Source organism: Beta vulgaris, chromosome 9, assembly GCF_026745355.1.
Source record: "Beta vulgaris subsp. vulgaris cultivar EL10 chromosome 9, EL10.2, whole genome shotgun sequence".
Taxonomy (NCBI): domain Eukaryota; kingdom Viridiplantae; phylum Streptophyta; class Magnoliopsida; order Caryophyllales; family Amaranthaceae; genus Beta; species Beta vulgaris.
Window position 1 is genome coordinate 42,383,181 of NC_079210.1, and position 13,509 is coordinate 42,396,689.

The window sequence follows — 13,509 nt, forward strand, 5'->3', positions numbered from 1 at the left end:
AAAGCACTAGGGAGGAATCCACTTGGTGGGCCACCCTAAAACATCCTTGCGGATAATTAAAGAGAAAGGGTAATCAGATATATTAAACCAATAAGGGTGCCTATTCAACTTATTGACCCTGAACTTATTGGACCTTATCTGAACTGAACTTATTGAACCTGAACTGAACTTATTGGAACTTATTAAACCTGATTTGACCTGATTGAACCTGATTGGAACTTATTGCACTTATTAGACCTTATTGCAACTTATCTGAACTTATCTGAACTTATTGGACCTGAAACTTAATTTTTTAAGTTGAACAGAACACACCCTTATTGGACCTTATTGAAACTTATTGACCTTATTGAAACTTATTAGACCTTATTGGCCCTGATTGAAACTTATTAGACCTTATTGGACCTGATTGAAACTTATTAGATCTTATTGGACCTGATTGAAACTTATTTGACCTTATTAGACAAAAAAAATTGATCATTAATAACATAAATACTACCACTAACGTAAATACTACCCCTCAAAATTTTTTATGGAGTAATAATTATTATAATTCGTCCTCTAAAAAATAATGATTATTAATTATCTCTTATGATAATTAATTTAACAAAAAAATTTACTATTTATATATTTGCCTATACATTTCACCACTAATATATTTAATAGTCTTGTTTTGATTTTATAAAACACTAGTAGAAAAGCAAAAATTTTAATATGAATAATAAAATAATAGACATAATATAAATAAATAATAAAATAATAGACATAATACTAATAAATAATAAAATAATGTAATTATAATTATTATTGCAAAATATTGTAATTATAATTATTATTATTGTTGTTGACCTTAATTATTTGACCATGATTATAATATTATTTAATAGCAATATGAATAATCATATAATAGACAATAATACAAGTATAATAATATACATTGTGGTACTTTAATAAAAAATTCTAATAATAACATAATCAGCTAATAGTAATATGAATAATAAAATAATAGACATAATATAAATAAATAATAAAATAATAGACATAATACAAATAAATAATAAAATAATAGACACTAATACAAGTATAATGCTATATAATCATTGTGGTACTTTAATTAAAATTCTAATAATAACATAAAAACTAAGGGTGCGTTCTGTTCAACTTAAAAAATTAAGTTTCAGTTCAGATAAGTTCATATAAGTTGCAATAAGGTCTAATAAGGGCAATAAGTTCCAATAAGGTCTAATAAGGTCCAATAAGTTCCAATCAGGTGCAATAAGTTCCAATCAGGTGCAATAAGTTCCAATCAGGTCTAATAAGGTCCAATAAGTTCCAATCAGGTCTAATAAGGTCCAATAAGTTCCAATCAGGTCTAATAAGGTCCAATAAGGTCCAAATAGTCAATGTTTAATAAATATTTGTATTATTGTCCATTATTTTGTTATTCATAATTTCATATCACTATTAGCTGATTATGTTATTATTAGAATTTTAATTAAAATACCACAATGATTATATAGTATTATACTTGTATTAGTGTCTATTATTTTATTATTTATTTATATTATGTCTATTATTTTATTATTTATTTGTATCATGTCTATTATTTTATTATTTATTTGTATCATGTCTATTATTTATATTACTATTAGTTGATTATGTTATTATTATAATTTTTTATTAAAGTACCATAATGTATAGTATTATACTTGTATTATTGTCTATTATTTGATTATTCATATTGCTATTAAATATTATTATAATCATCGTCAATTAATTAAGTTAACAATAATAATAATAAATGAAAGGAGAAGAAAGGAGAAGAAATGAAGGAAGGAGTTAATGCTATCTACTTACCTTCACATTAATGAAAGTGAAGTGAGAATTTTTTATATGTGCCAATTTTAACATGTTAGCAATAAATGTTATTTAACTTTTGATTTTCTACTAGTGTTTTATAAAATCAAAACAAGACTTTTAGATATATTAAGTGGTGAAAGTTATGTATAGGCAAATATATAAATAGTAATTTTTTTTGTTAAACTAATTATCATAAGAGATAATTAATAATCATTATTATTTAAAGGACGAAGTATAATAATTATTACTCCATAAAAAAATTTGAGGGGTAGTATTTACGTTAGTGGTAATATTTATGTTATTCATGGTCAATGTTTTTGTCTAATAAGGTCAAATAAGTTTCAATCAAGTCCAATAAGGTCTAATAAGTTTCAATCAGGTCCAATAAGTTCCAATAAGTTTCAATCAGGTCCAATAAGTTCCAATCAGGGCCAATAAGGTCTAATAAGTTTCAATAAGGTCAATAAGTTCCAATAAGTTCCAATCAGGTTCAATCAGGTCCAATAAGTTGAATCAGGTCCAATCAGGTTTAATAAGTTCCAATAAGTTCAGTTCAGGTTCAATAAGTTCAGTTCAGATAAGGTCCAATAAGTTCATGGCCAATAAGTTGAATAGAACGCACCTTAATAGTGATATGAAATTATGAATAACAAAATAATGGACAATAATACAAATGTTTATTAAACATTGACTATTTGGACCTTATTGGACCTGATTGGAACTTATTGGACCTTATTAGACCTGATTGGAACTTATTACACCTGATTGAAACTTATTGCACCTGATTGGAACTTATTGGAACTTATTAGACCTTATTGGAACTTATTGCCCTTAGACCTTATTGCAACTTATCTGAACTTATCTGAACTTATTGAACCTGAAACTTAATTTTTTAAGTTGAACAGAACGCACCCTAAGTGAGATTTTCAGTCGAATGGCCCCTAAGACCCAGCCAATCCGCAGCTGCATTGCCTTCCCTGTATACATGGGAAATCTTTACCTCCTCAAAATGCTTAAGATCTTCAATACTATCTGCGATAATAGCATGAATTGACCAGGGGATCTTCCAGATCTTACGAATAGCTTGAATAATTACAGCCAGATTATCCCCTTCTATGTTAATTTTCTAAACACCCAAAGACATTGCGCATCTAATTCCTTCATAAAGACCCCTAGCTTCCGCCACTAAGATGGACGCAGAAGGGTCAAGGGCACCAGCACCACAAAGCTAAATACTCCCTTCATTATCTCTAATAATAAAACCAAAAGCAGCTTGACCATTAACAAGTTTAGAACCATCAAAGTTAATCTTAACAAACCCTTCTGTAGGCTTAACCCAAGAAGTCTATGATCTTTGCCTGGAGGTGGCCCTAAAGGACAAAGACTGTCTATCCTTATTACTACACAACCCTTCTAAACCCGATACCAACCTCATACGACGAAAATCATCCACATAAGCAGAAATCATACTACTCACCTAACCTGCAGCTTCATCCCTAAAAACAACACCATTCCTGTTATACCACACAAACCACCAAGCAATAACAATTAGCTCTAACTCCTCCATCGAAGACCTGGCTTTTACAAGATCTAAAAACTCCAAAAAAGATGCATTTTCATGCATTACCTCCTGGGTTGGAAGATTAAAATACCTCGAGAGATCCTGAAAAACCTCCTTCATGAGAGGACAGCGAGAAAAAATATGAGTCATGTCCTCAGCATGGGCATTACATAAGACACATTATAGTGGTAAAAACACATGACACATCTCCAGCCGTTTTTTCGTTGGGAGCCCATTATGATAGATCCGCCACAGGAAAAACTTTATTTTCGGAGGGAGATTAAGTTTCCAGATCCAAGAGAAAACCGAATGACCTGGTGGCTGCGAACCTAACCCTTGAAGAAGAGAGACACCAGACTTCACTGAATAGACTCCATCTGGAGACAACCCCCAAAACAGAGTATCCTGCATGAAATTACGGGGGAGGAAAACATTCTTAATATCCTGTACAATATGATCCGGGAGTAACTCAGACAGAGCCTCGACATTCGATTGGCGATCCTGAGAAATAAAACTGCAGACAACTGCCCCTTCCGTCCCCTCTTTAACTAAACACCAGTCTGCTAAAGGAACATCATAGACCCATTGATCAAACCCAAAGGACACATCTTAGCCAGAACCAATTTCCCAACGAAGCCCTTTCTTAAAACTATTACGTAAGCTCATTAACTTACGCCATTGCCAAGAAACATTATCTTTCAGTTTGTAAGAAAACAAATCAGCCCCCTTCAAATATTTTTGCTTAACCAATCTAACCCAAAGGTTATCCGGGGGAAGTAAGAATTTTCCACAAAAGTTTAAATTAGAGAGCAACATTATTAATTTTAGCTTTCCGAATGCCCAGACCGCCATACTTCTTTGGTTGGCAGATTTTATCCCAACCTATCAAGTTAGGAGATTTAGACAACTGATGCTTATTCCAAAAGAAATTTCGATAGCTTTTATCTAACGAGATTAAAATCATGGTATCATCTGCAAACGTAAGAAACGGGATCTTCACCTTTGAGTGGCCTAATTTAACACCAACACTAGCAGTGTTAGACACATTGGCTTTATGAAACTGGCGGGCTAACAGTTCAGCACACAATATGAAAATATAAGGAGAAAGAGGGTCCCCTTGCCTAATACCCCTCGAAGGGGTAAAGTATTTTCCAGGAATCCCCTTGACAAGTACTGAAAATGAGACAGTAGTGATACATTGTCTAAACCACCCAATCCACTTGGCATGGAACCCTAATTTCTCAAAAACTTTAAAAATATAAGACCATTCAAGTCTATCATACGCTTTTTCCATATCTAATTTGATGGCGAACCACCCTTCCTTTCCTGTTTTCGTTGAGAAGGAATGAAAAACTTCATGAGCGATAAGAATGTTATCCTGAATTAGACGTTCAGGGACAAAAGCGCCCTGAAGAGGATGAATAATCTTCCCCATAACCTCTTTCAGTCTAATAGCCATAATCTTATATATTATCTTATAAATAGTTGAGCACAAACTAATAAGCCTAAAATGATTTGGATGAGATGGATTATCAATTTTGGGAATGAGGGTTATAAACGTATATGATTTATTTCCTTCAAAATGTTTCCTCAAAAAAGCTCTGATCGCTCTAAACAAAGACTTGCCAACTAGAGTCCAATATTTTTGAAAAAAGAAAGGAGGAAACCCATCAGGCCCTGGAGCTTTGTCCGGGGCAAGGTCAAAAGTAGCCACCTTTACTTCCTCAAAAGAGACGTCCTTGCATAGGAACTCATTATCTTCCTCCGAAATGATGCTTTCCAAAAGTTCAAACTCCTCATGATTACTACTCGAAAAATCCCTATTATACTAAAATCGTTGTTGGAAGGCCTTAGTAATACATTCCTCTATTTTAATCGAGTGGGTAATAGTATTACTTTGATCATCCTGAATGGAGTTAATTAGATTACGATTCCTTCTAATTGTGGCACATGCATGATAGTAACTAGTATTTGCATCACTAAGAGATAAATGGTTAGATTTAGCTTTAATTTTCCAATGCATATCTTTAAACAAAAATAACTTATTTTGCTTAGTTAATAATTTTGATTGTTTTTCTACTAGGTTTTGCAATTCCCCTTCCTGAAGCAACCGATCTTGGATTACTTTAAGTTTGCCCTCTACTACCCTAAGTTGCCGAAATATGTTCCCAAACCGAGTCTGGGCCCACCTTTTAGCATTGCTTTTTAATAATTTACACTTTCGGGTAAAACAATACATAAATGATCCTTGAAACCGAGTACACCAAGTCTTCTTAACTAAGCAATCAAAGTCTCGCCTTGTAGTCCATAATTTATTAAAGCGAAAAGGGGGGGGGGGCTTTCCTTCCTTGACTAAACTTGATAGACAACGAAATAGGACAATGGTCTGATGAAGAGAAGTTATGGTGCTGAATTTTCGAGTTGGGGAACAAAGTTAGCCAAGAAAGACTTACAACCCCCTTATGTAACCGTTCATAGATATTATTTTGCCCATGTTTATTTACGTCAAGTAAAAGCATTTCCATCAAAAGGTAATTCTACACACTCAAGGGACTTAAAAAGTCGATTCATTGTAAGTAACCTAGAAAAGGAGAATTGAGCGCCCCCTAGTTTATCATGGCTTGAGCTTAATTCATTAAAGTCTCCTATGATTAAAAAAGGCATAGAGATAGAGCTAACATACAAAATCAATTCATCCCAAAAATCTTGTTTAGCAGCATAATTAGGGGGGCAAAAATAAAGATAATAATAAAAGAGCAATTCATAAAAAGAGCATCAATATAACATGCAATAAATCTTCTCGACTTAAAAATCACTTTCAAAACGAAAGGATTTGAAGGATTATCCTTCCAAAAACACCAAATGCCACTTGCCATTCCAACAGTTGGAATATAATCACAAAAGGTGAACCCACAATGCCTTACACTCCCTTCAAAGGGAGTGGATTGCACTTTGGTTTCACACAGAACCATAACGTCCACCTTATTACATTTACAAAAATCCTTAGTTTCTTCAAGTGCAAGAAATCTCTTGCACCCCCGAATGTTCCAAAAACCAACATTCATTTATACAAAAAAATTAGCAAGTGGAAGGTAGGCAGAATTACAACCTACCCCTCTTCAGGCCTGAGGAGGCTGAATCATCCTCCTTACACTCCTTTCTCCTTTTAGCTGAGCTGGAAGAAGATAGTTGCTTCCCAGGGCTAGCCTCTTCAACCTTCATATCCTTAATTTGCTTGATCATGGATGCCTCAGAATTAATAGAGTGAATAGCTTCATCATCTTCCGGAACATCTTCCATAATGAACGTGTCCTCTTCCACACCAGAGAATGTATCATCAATCGCAATAAGATCATCCTCATCAGGGAGGAGATCTTCCACGTTATCCGAGAATGGCATAGAGAACAGATCAGCAGGATACACAACTCGTAATGGAATAGTAGAAATAATATCATCATTAGCAATCTGATGAGGGAGAGGCAATAGCCCAGATTCAGAGTCAGCAACCACACAAGTCTCCACAGCCCCAGCCTTGACACAAGAGTCAATAACAGGAGCAGGAGGAGGAGTAACAGCCGCACAAAAAAGCTCATCATCAGAGGATTCACTCTCCATATCATCAAACCATTACATTTTTACCTTTTTCAGAAGTTTTTGGCAAACTAAGACCAGCAACAGAGCCAGCAGCAGGATGAAACTCATCATTAATCACAATGCATTTAGTAGGCAGATTATTTTTAGCACCACAGAATACCTTAGCAGGATTTTTTTTTTCCTGTTAACAGACTGAAAAACACCAGGCCCAGCAGAAAATGAACTTCTAGGGGTATGCTTAGGCTTTGCCTCAACTACATAAGCTTGCTCAGCTGTAGTAAGGGGCTTTACTGGCCTGCAAGCATGCTCAAGAAATTCAGCCAACCATTTCTTTTTAGGATTTTTAAGAAGCTTAACAGTAACCTCCTTCTGGGGGGGATACAACAAGGAGCACTTTTCAATACTATGATCCTCATTCCCACAGAAAGAACATCCTATAGAAAAATCCTCGTACCACAGCACATACCCACTAGTAATACCTCGAGCTCTAACAACCTCAGCATATTCCAATAAAGGCTCAGTAATATCAACTCTAATACACACTCTTGCAAATCTAATTTTATGCTTTAACAGGGATCTAACATCAAGCTTAACAAAAGAACCAATATTATTAGAGGCTAACATATTTGCCACAGATTCTGGGTCGTTAAGAAGTTCCACAGGAAAGCGAGGAATCCTAACCCACAGATCAACCCATTTCAATTCCTCCACATATGGATCAAAATTGGCTCTCCAGGGGTGAAGAACAAATAGCTCCCCCCTGCACGCCATGGTCTTTCAGACCACACAAGACATAAATCCCCAGCATTAGCGAACCTAATCAAAACCCAATGATTCCCCATATCCATGAAATCAATATCCCCTTTACAAAACTTCCATTCAACCTTTGTTCGAGTAATAATAGTACGCAAATCATTAGGGGAACCTAACATTTTGCCAATTAAACAAGAATTAGATAAATCCTCTACATCTTTTTTAACTTGGGGCAAATTATCAACATGCACAACAACAGGAAAGAGGGGGGGCTCAGAAGAAGGACTTACACCCAGCTTAGAAGAACCAGGGGCAAGGGATATCCCCTCCACAGTCTTACCAGAGACATTCCAATAGAATGAGGAGTGGTATCCAAGGGCATACCACTACCTCCAGTCGAATTAGATAACATAGCATCTTTGAAGGATTGAGAAACTACCATAATACAACTCAAGGACTCACACAAATCAGAGAATAAATATTTGAACACACTAATGTAAGAGAGAATTCTTAGAGAGAACAGAAGAAGAAACCACAGCGAAAAGTAAGGACTTACCTCCTGAAAGAGACAAAATATATAGAGAAACCTTTTAGGGCAGATTACTCCCAATACCAGAATTGAATGCCAACTACTATCGATTTTTCCCATCGCATTAAATGCAATAGCTGTAATAATGGAGAAAACTCCACCAAACGCAACTGGAGACTGCGCAATAAAAGAACCCTGCTAGAGAAGAATGGTAATCATGACCAAAACACCAAAGAAAAGGAACCCACTAGACGCCAACCCCTCACAAAGAACTAAATGAACACTCCCATCAATGAACAGAAAAACCCTATCCCCTCTCTGGATTTTGTACTTGAAACTCATGAATTGAAGCCACCTAATCCACATTAAGGACGAATTAGGTAGCGAAATGATGAATACAGGCTCAATAACTCGTCTTCTAGCCTCATAGCTCTGACAAATAGGGATTTTAAAGTTAACCCCCTTCTTAATTGCAGCAGATCTATAAGCCTTCCCACATACGTTTTCAAAAGGCTTAACTACTTTAATGGATAACCAGAAAAAGAAAATCAGAAGAGATTGATCTATTATCACACTCAATCTTAATTGGAATGAAGTACTGGAGTTCAGAATTGTTTCAGTGTTCGAAGGGCTAGGGTTTCGGGGGTATTGAGGAATTGGGGATAAAAAACTAGAGCTTCTCTCTCTTACTTTCTCTCTCATCTTTTTCAAATAATTTTTACCTTATTTTTATATGTATTATCTATAAATTTTTTAATCTCAAATTATAACTTGAAAAGACTTTTTGGCATAGGACCATCCTTTTCTTCCAGTTCCACCAACTTTTTTGTTCCGCCATGGTGGAATGGAAGAAAACGAATGATTCCACCATTGAAAAATCTTCCATTTTTTTCGATTCACATAAAAAATCAATTAGTTTCACCATAGTGGAACAAAAAATATGGGGTGGTTCCATGGTGAGCAATGAAAAAAAAAAACTTTCGATGAAAGGTAGACGAATACTATGGGGGTCCATTGGCAACAATAGCACTAGGGATGGGCCTGACCCGGACCCTGTTGGACCCGATCCTAATTTGATGGTATGGGTCCAACTATTTCAGACCCTAAGGGTCCGGGTCCAGGTCTAGGTCCAAGTGAATTTTTTAGGGTCGGGTCTGTGCCATAAAATTTTGGACCCGGACCCAACCCTTAGACCTTAAACATATTTAATACTTCCTCCGTTTCTAAATAAGTGCAACATAGGGAAACGGCACACAGACCAATGCACCTAGAGAGAGAAAGTTGGGGACCACAATTAAAAGAGATATTAGGCAACTTAATTAGACTAAACACCTACAGTAACTACCTACCAACTTTATTTACCCAAAGACATCCCACCTACCATCCACAACAGCCACCACCACCACCAGAAATTCTCTTTCCCTCTCCCCCAACCCTCCCATCAGAAAACACCCCATTTTCCTTCCTCCACCCTAGAAACCAAGACCCTCTCCTTCAAAACTACCCCCCCAAACCATCGTTTCCACCACAACAAGCATCAACCACCACCACCACCGGCATCTTTTGTCTCTCCCCAACACCACCATCGCAACAACTTACCACCACCACCATCGCAGCAAATAAACCATTCGAAAAAGAAGATACAACCACAAAATTTATTAACCACCACCGCCGGAAAATCGCAATTTATTGTACAATTGGAGAAATTTTGAAAGCCATATAAATTGTAGGAATTGAAAAAAATTGCGTCCAGATCCACGAACACGAAGACCAAGAGGAAGAGGAGGGGAAGAGAGAAATAAGGGCAACAAATTTTCTCCTCATCTTCACTCTTCATCAATGTCGGATTTCGAGAAAGGTCAAAGGAGGAGTTGGAGGAAAAGGAGAGGAGAGGATAGGAGAGAAGAAGAGGTGGTGGTGGTATTGGGCTAGTGGTGGTGTTGGATTGGTGGCGCTCGACGTGGTGTGAAGTTGGTACTGGTGTCTGGTGGTGTTGGATTGCTGGGTTGAGTTGATAAGAATGAGTTAAGTTGAGGAGAGAGATAGGGGGGAGTGGGGAGAATATTTATAGTACACCTGGGTGTACCATGCTCATGGTACACCCAAGACTATTTTCTACAAATGAGCAAAATGAGCGAATGAGCAAAGGAGGAAAATGAACAAATGAGCAAACATTTTTACTCATTTAAGAAAATGAGCAAACACTTTTATTACAAAATGAGCAAAATGAGCAAATGAGTAAATGAGCAAAATGCCCATATGAGCAAATTTGGTGTCAAATGAGCACCTGAAGTTCTAATTTATTACAAAAATACCACTAGGTGTACCATGCTCATGGTACACCCGGGTGTACCATAAGTGAACTCAGGGAGTAGGTGGGGTTGAGAGTGGGGTGGCTGAGATGAGTGAGGGTTGATTAATTGGTGTTGTTTAGGATAGTAGATGATAAGTTAATCAAGTTGTTGGGGGAATTAAGTAATGGCATTTGGGTAAATAAAAAGTAGAAAACTTTCTATTTTGAGCTATGTTGCACTTATTATGACATTTCCTAAAATGGAAAATGTTGCACTTATTTAGGATTGGAGGAAGTATATACATTTTAACTTTTTTTAAAAAAAAACACTAATTTTCTAAAAGACTAAAACCTAAACTAAAACACCAAAACACCCATTCTGAACTCTTATATAAGTTGTGTTTGTTTTGTTTTTTTCAGTTTGTATGTTTGTGTTTGTTTTGTTTTTTTTCAGTCTATGTGTTTGTGAATTGTGTTTGTTTCCTTTTTCTTTTCAGTTTATAAGTTTGTGTTTGTTTCTTTTTTTCAATTTATATGCTTTTGTTTGTTTCATGCGAATTCTTGTGTTTGTTTCATGCGATTTTTTGTGTTTTTTTTCATGCGAATTTCAGATGATTATTGATATTAATAATGCTGAAAATTTGGCAAAATAAAGAATTCAGGCTTGGACCCTCCAAACTCTCTAGACCCTCCAGACCCTAAGGGTCTGGATCAGTGTCCAATTTTTTCAGACCCTTAAGGTTCGGGTCTGCAAAAAAATAGGATCCGGGTCTAGGGTCCGGATGGACCCGACCCTTGCCCATCCCTAAATAGCACCAAGTGAAGAAGAGGGTCGGAGGAAGGGAGGAGGAGAAAAACGAAAGAAGAAGAGGTGGTTGTTATTGCCGCTATTGGTGGTTGTTGCTTGTTTTCTCTCTCCTCTTATTTGTTGGTGTTTTGTTGGTGTTGCTGCTATTGTTCAAAGAAGAGCAGGAGAATTGAGAATAAAAAAAAGAAAGAAGAAGCGGGAGGAGGAGGAGGGTGGCAGCGGCAGCGATTGTAGACCAATAATGATGGTGTTAGAGGAAAACGGTAGAACAAGGATCTCACAAAGATGAACTCGATGAATGTGAATCTTCTAAGCGTGTAAAAGAAGTATGCCAACCTTATACTAAGCGTGGATTGCACGGAATCCTCAATCGAGATATATACAAAGAAGAAGAACAACACCATAACCAAATGACTTATACAAACATAACATGAATCTAATCATACAAATGCTCTAAATCTCCAACAAATGATTATGGTGATTGTACGTTAGAAAAAGATCAGGAAGAAGAAAAAGAGGGCGAAAAAGAAGAACAAAAAGAATACAATATTTAAAAAAAAATCACACAGCGACATTTAAAATACAGATTGCAAATAGCATCACACATTTATTAGATATAATTATGTAATGAATTTGCCTTTTAAAATCAACAGATTATTTCCAAGTTTGAATCATGGAACTGATGAACTAAGGCTATGTTTAGTTCACCTGAAATTTTCTGATCTGAACTTATCTGATCTGATCTGAACTTATTTTTCTGATCTGATCTGAACTGATCTGATTACAAGATCTTATCTTTTAGATTTTTCTCAATATACAAGAAAAAATATAGTCATGTGGGGTCTTGTTTGATTCGTCTCAATGAATAATTTATTAATATTCAATTATTATAATTTTTACTAATATGTAATGAAAGATATAATGATTTTTAAATATAAGCATAATCTAAACTGATCTGATCTGAACTTGTTTTTTCTGATCTGATCTGATTAGATCTGAATAGATCTAATTAAATCTGAATAGATCTGAAATAAGCAAAAATAAGGTGAACTAAACATAACCTAAAAGTAATTAATTGAACAGTTGGTCGTGTTACATCATAAGTGTATCATATTCAATATTCATGCAGTCATGAGTCATGACCTTGATGTTTTGTCGGCTAAAAAGGAAGAGTAAAGCTAGTAAAAACAAGTATTAATTTTAAAGCTAGTAAATCCCACTAGTTTTTGTTTGTTGTACAACTTGTATACATGCATACAGAAATATGAAATGCTTAACATTAACATTGTGTTAAGATTACTTAAAATCGCTTCAATTTCATCAAATATTTTCAACTTTATTCTTTTTTTTTTTCTTTTCTTTACTCAAATTACCACCTCCATCCCACAACCACTCACCAGCAGCCCCCACTCTAACCCCTGCAATCACCACGAGCAAGACACAGAAACCCAAAAAAAATTGCCTCGGTCACGGCGGAAACGTCCAGCCCAGACGTTTTCGCGGTGGGAGAGGCGAATTTTTTTTTGTTTTCTTTGATGGTTGTGCGTGGTTTAGTTTGTGGTGTGTGTTGCCTCGGCGGTGGTTTGCGTGACCTCGGTGGTGCATGGTTGTGGAAAAGAAAAGAAAAAAATGAAAGGGTAAAGTTGAAAATGTTTGGTGGGACCGCCGATTTTAAGTAATTTTGGGACGATGTTTAACAATCAATGTTGTACTTTGTTATTTAAACAATGCACGTTTTCTTGATGTCAAAAAAAAATACACTACAGCCGTTTGTAACACATACGAGACTTAGCTCAAAAAAACTGTGAATTAACAGAGGAAAAAATTGGAAGCTTTGAATTTTCTTCAAGTACATTATATTCCTTCTGCCACTTGAAGGCTGGCGCATATGTTTTATTAATAATATTGACCAGTAACTTACACGTTTTTAGTTCAAAATTCAACTATACATATTTTCCATATGATTGTGTCGTGTACTGTACAAGTAATTTGTTGTGGAACTTTTATAGTGAAGTGACTACGATTCTAATTAAACAGGTTCTTAAAAAAGAAAAAACAGTAGGTGCTAAGAAGTGAGAACAAACTAGTACGGTACAAAAGGACGTCTAAGATTA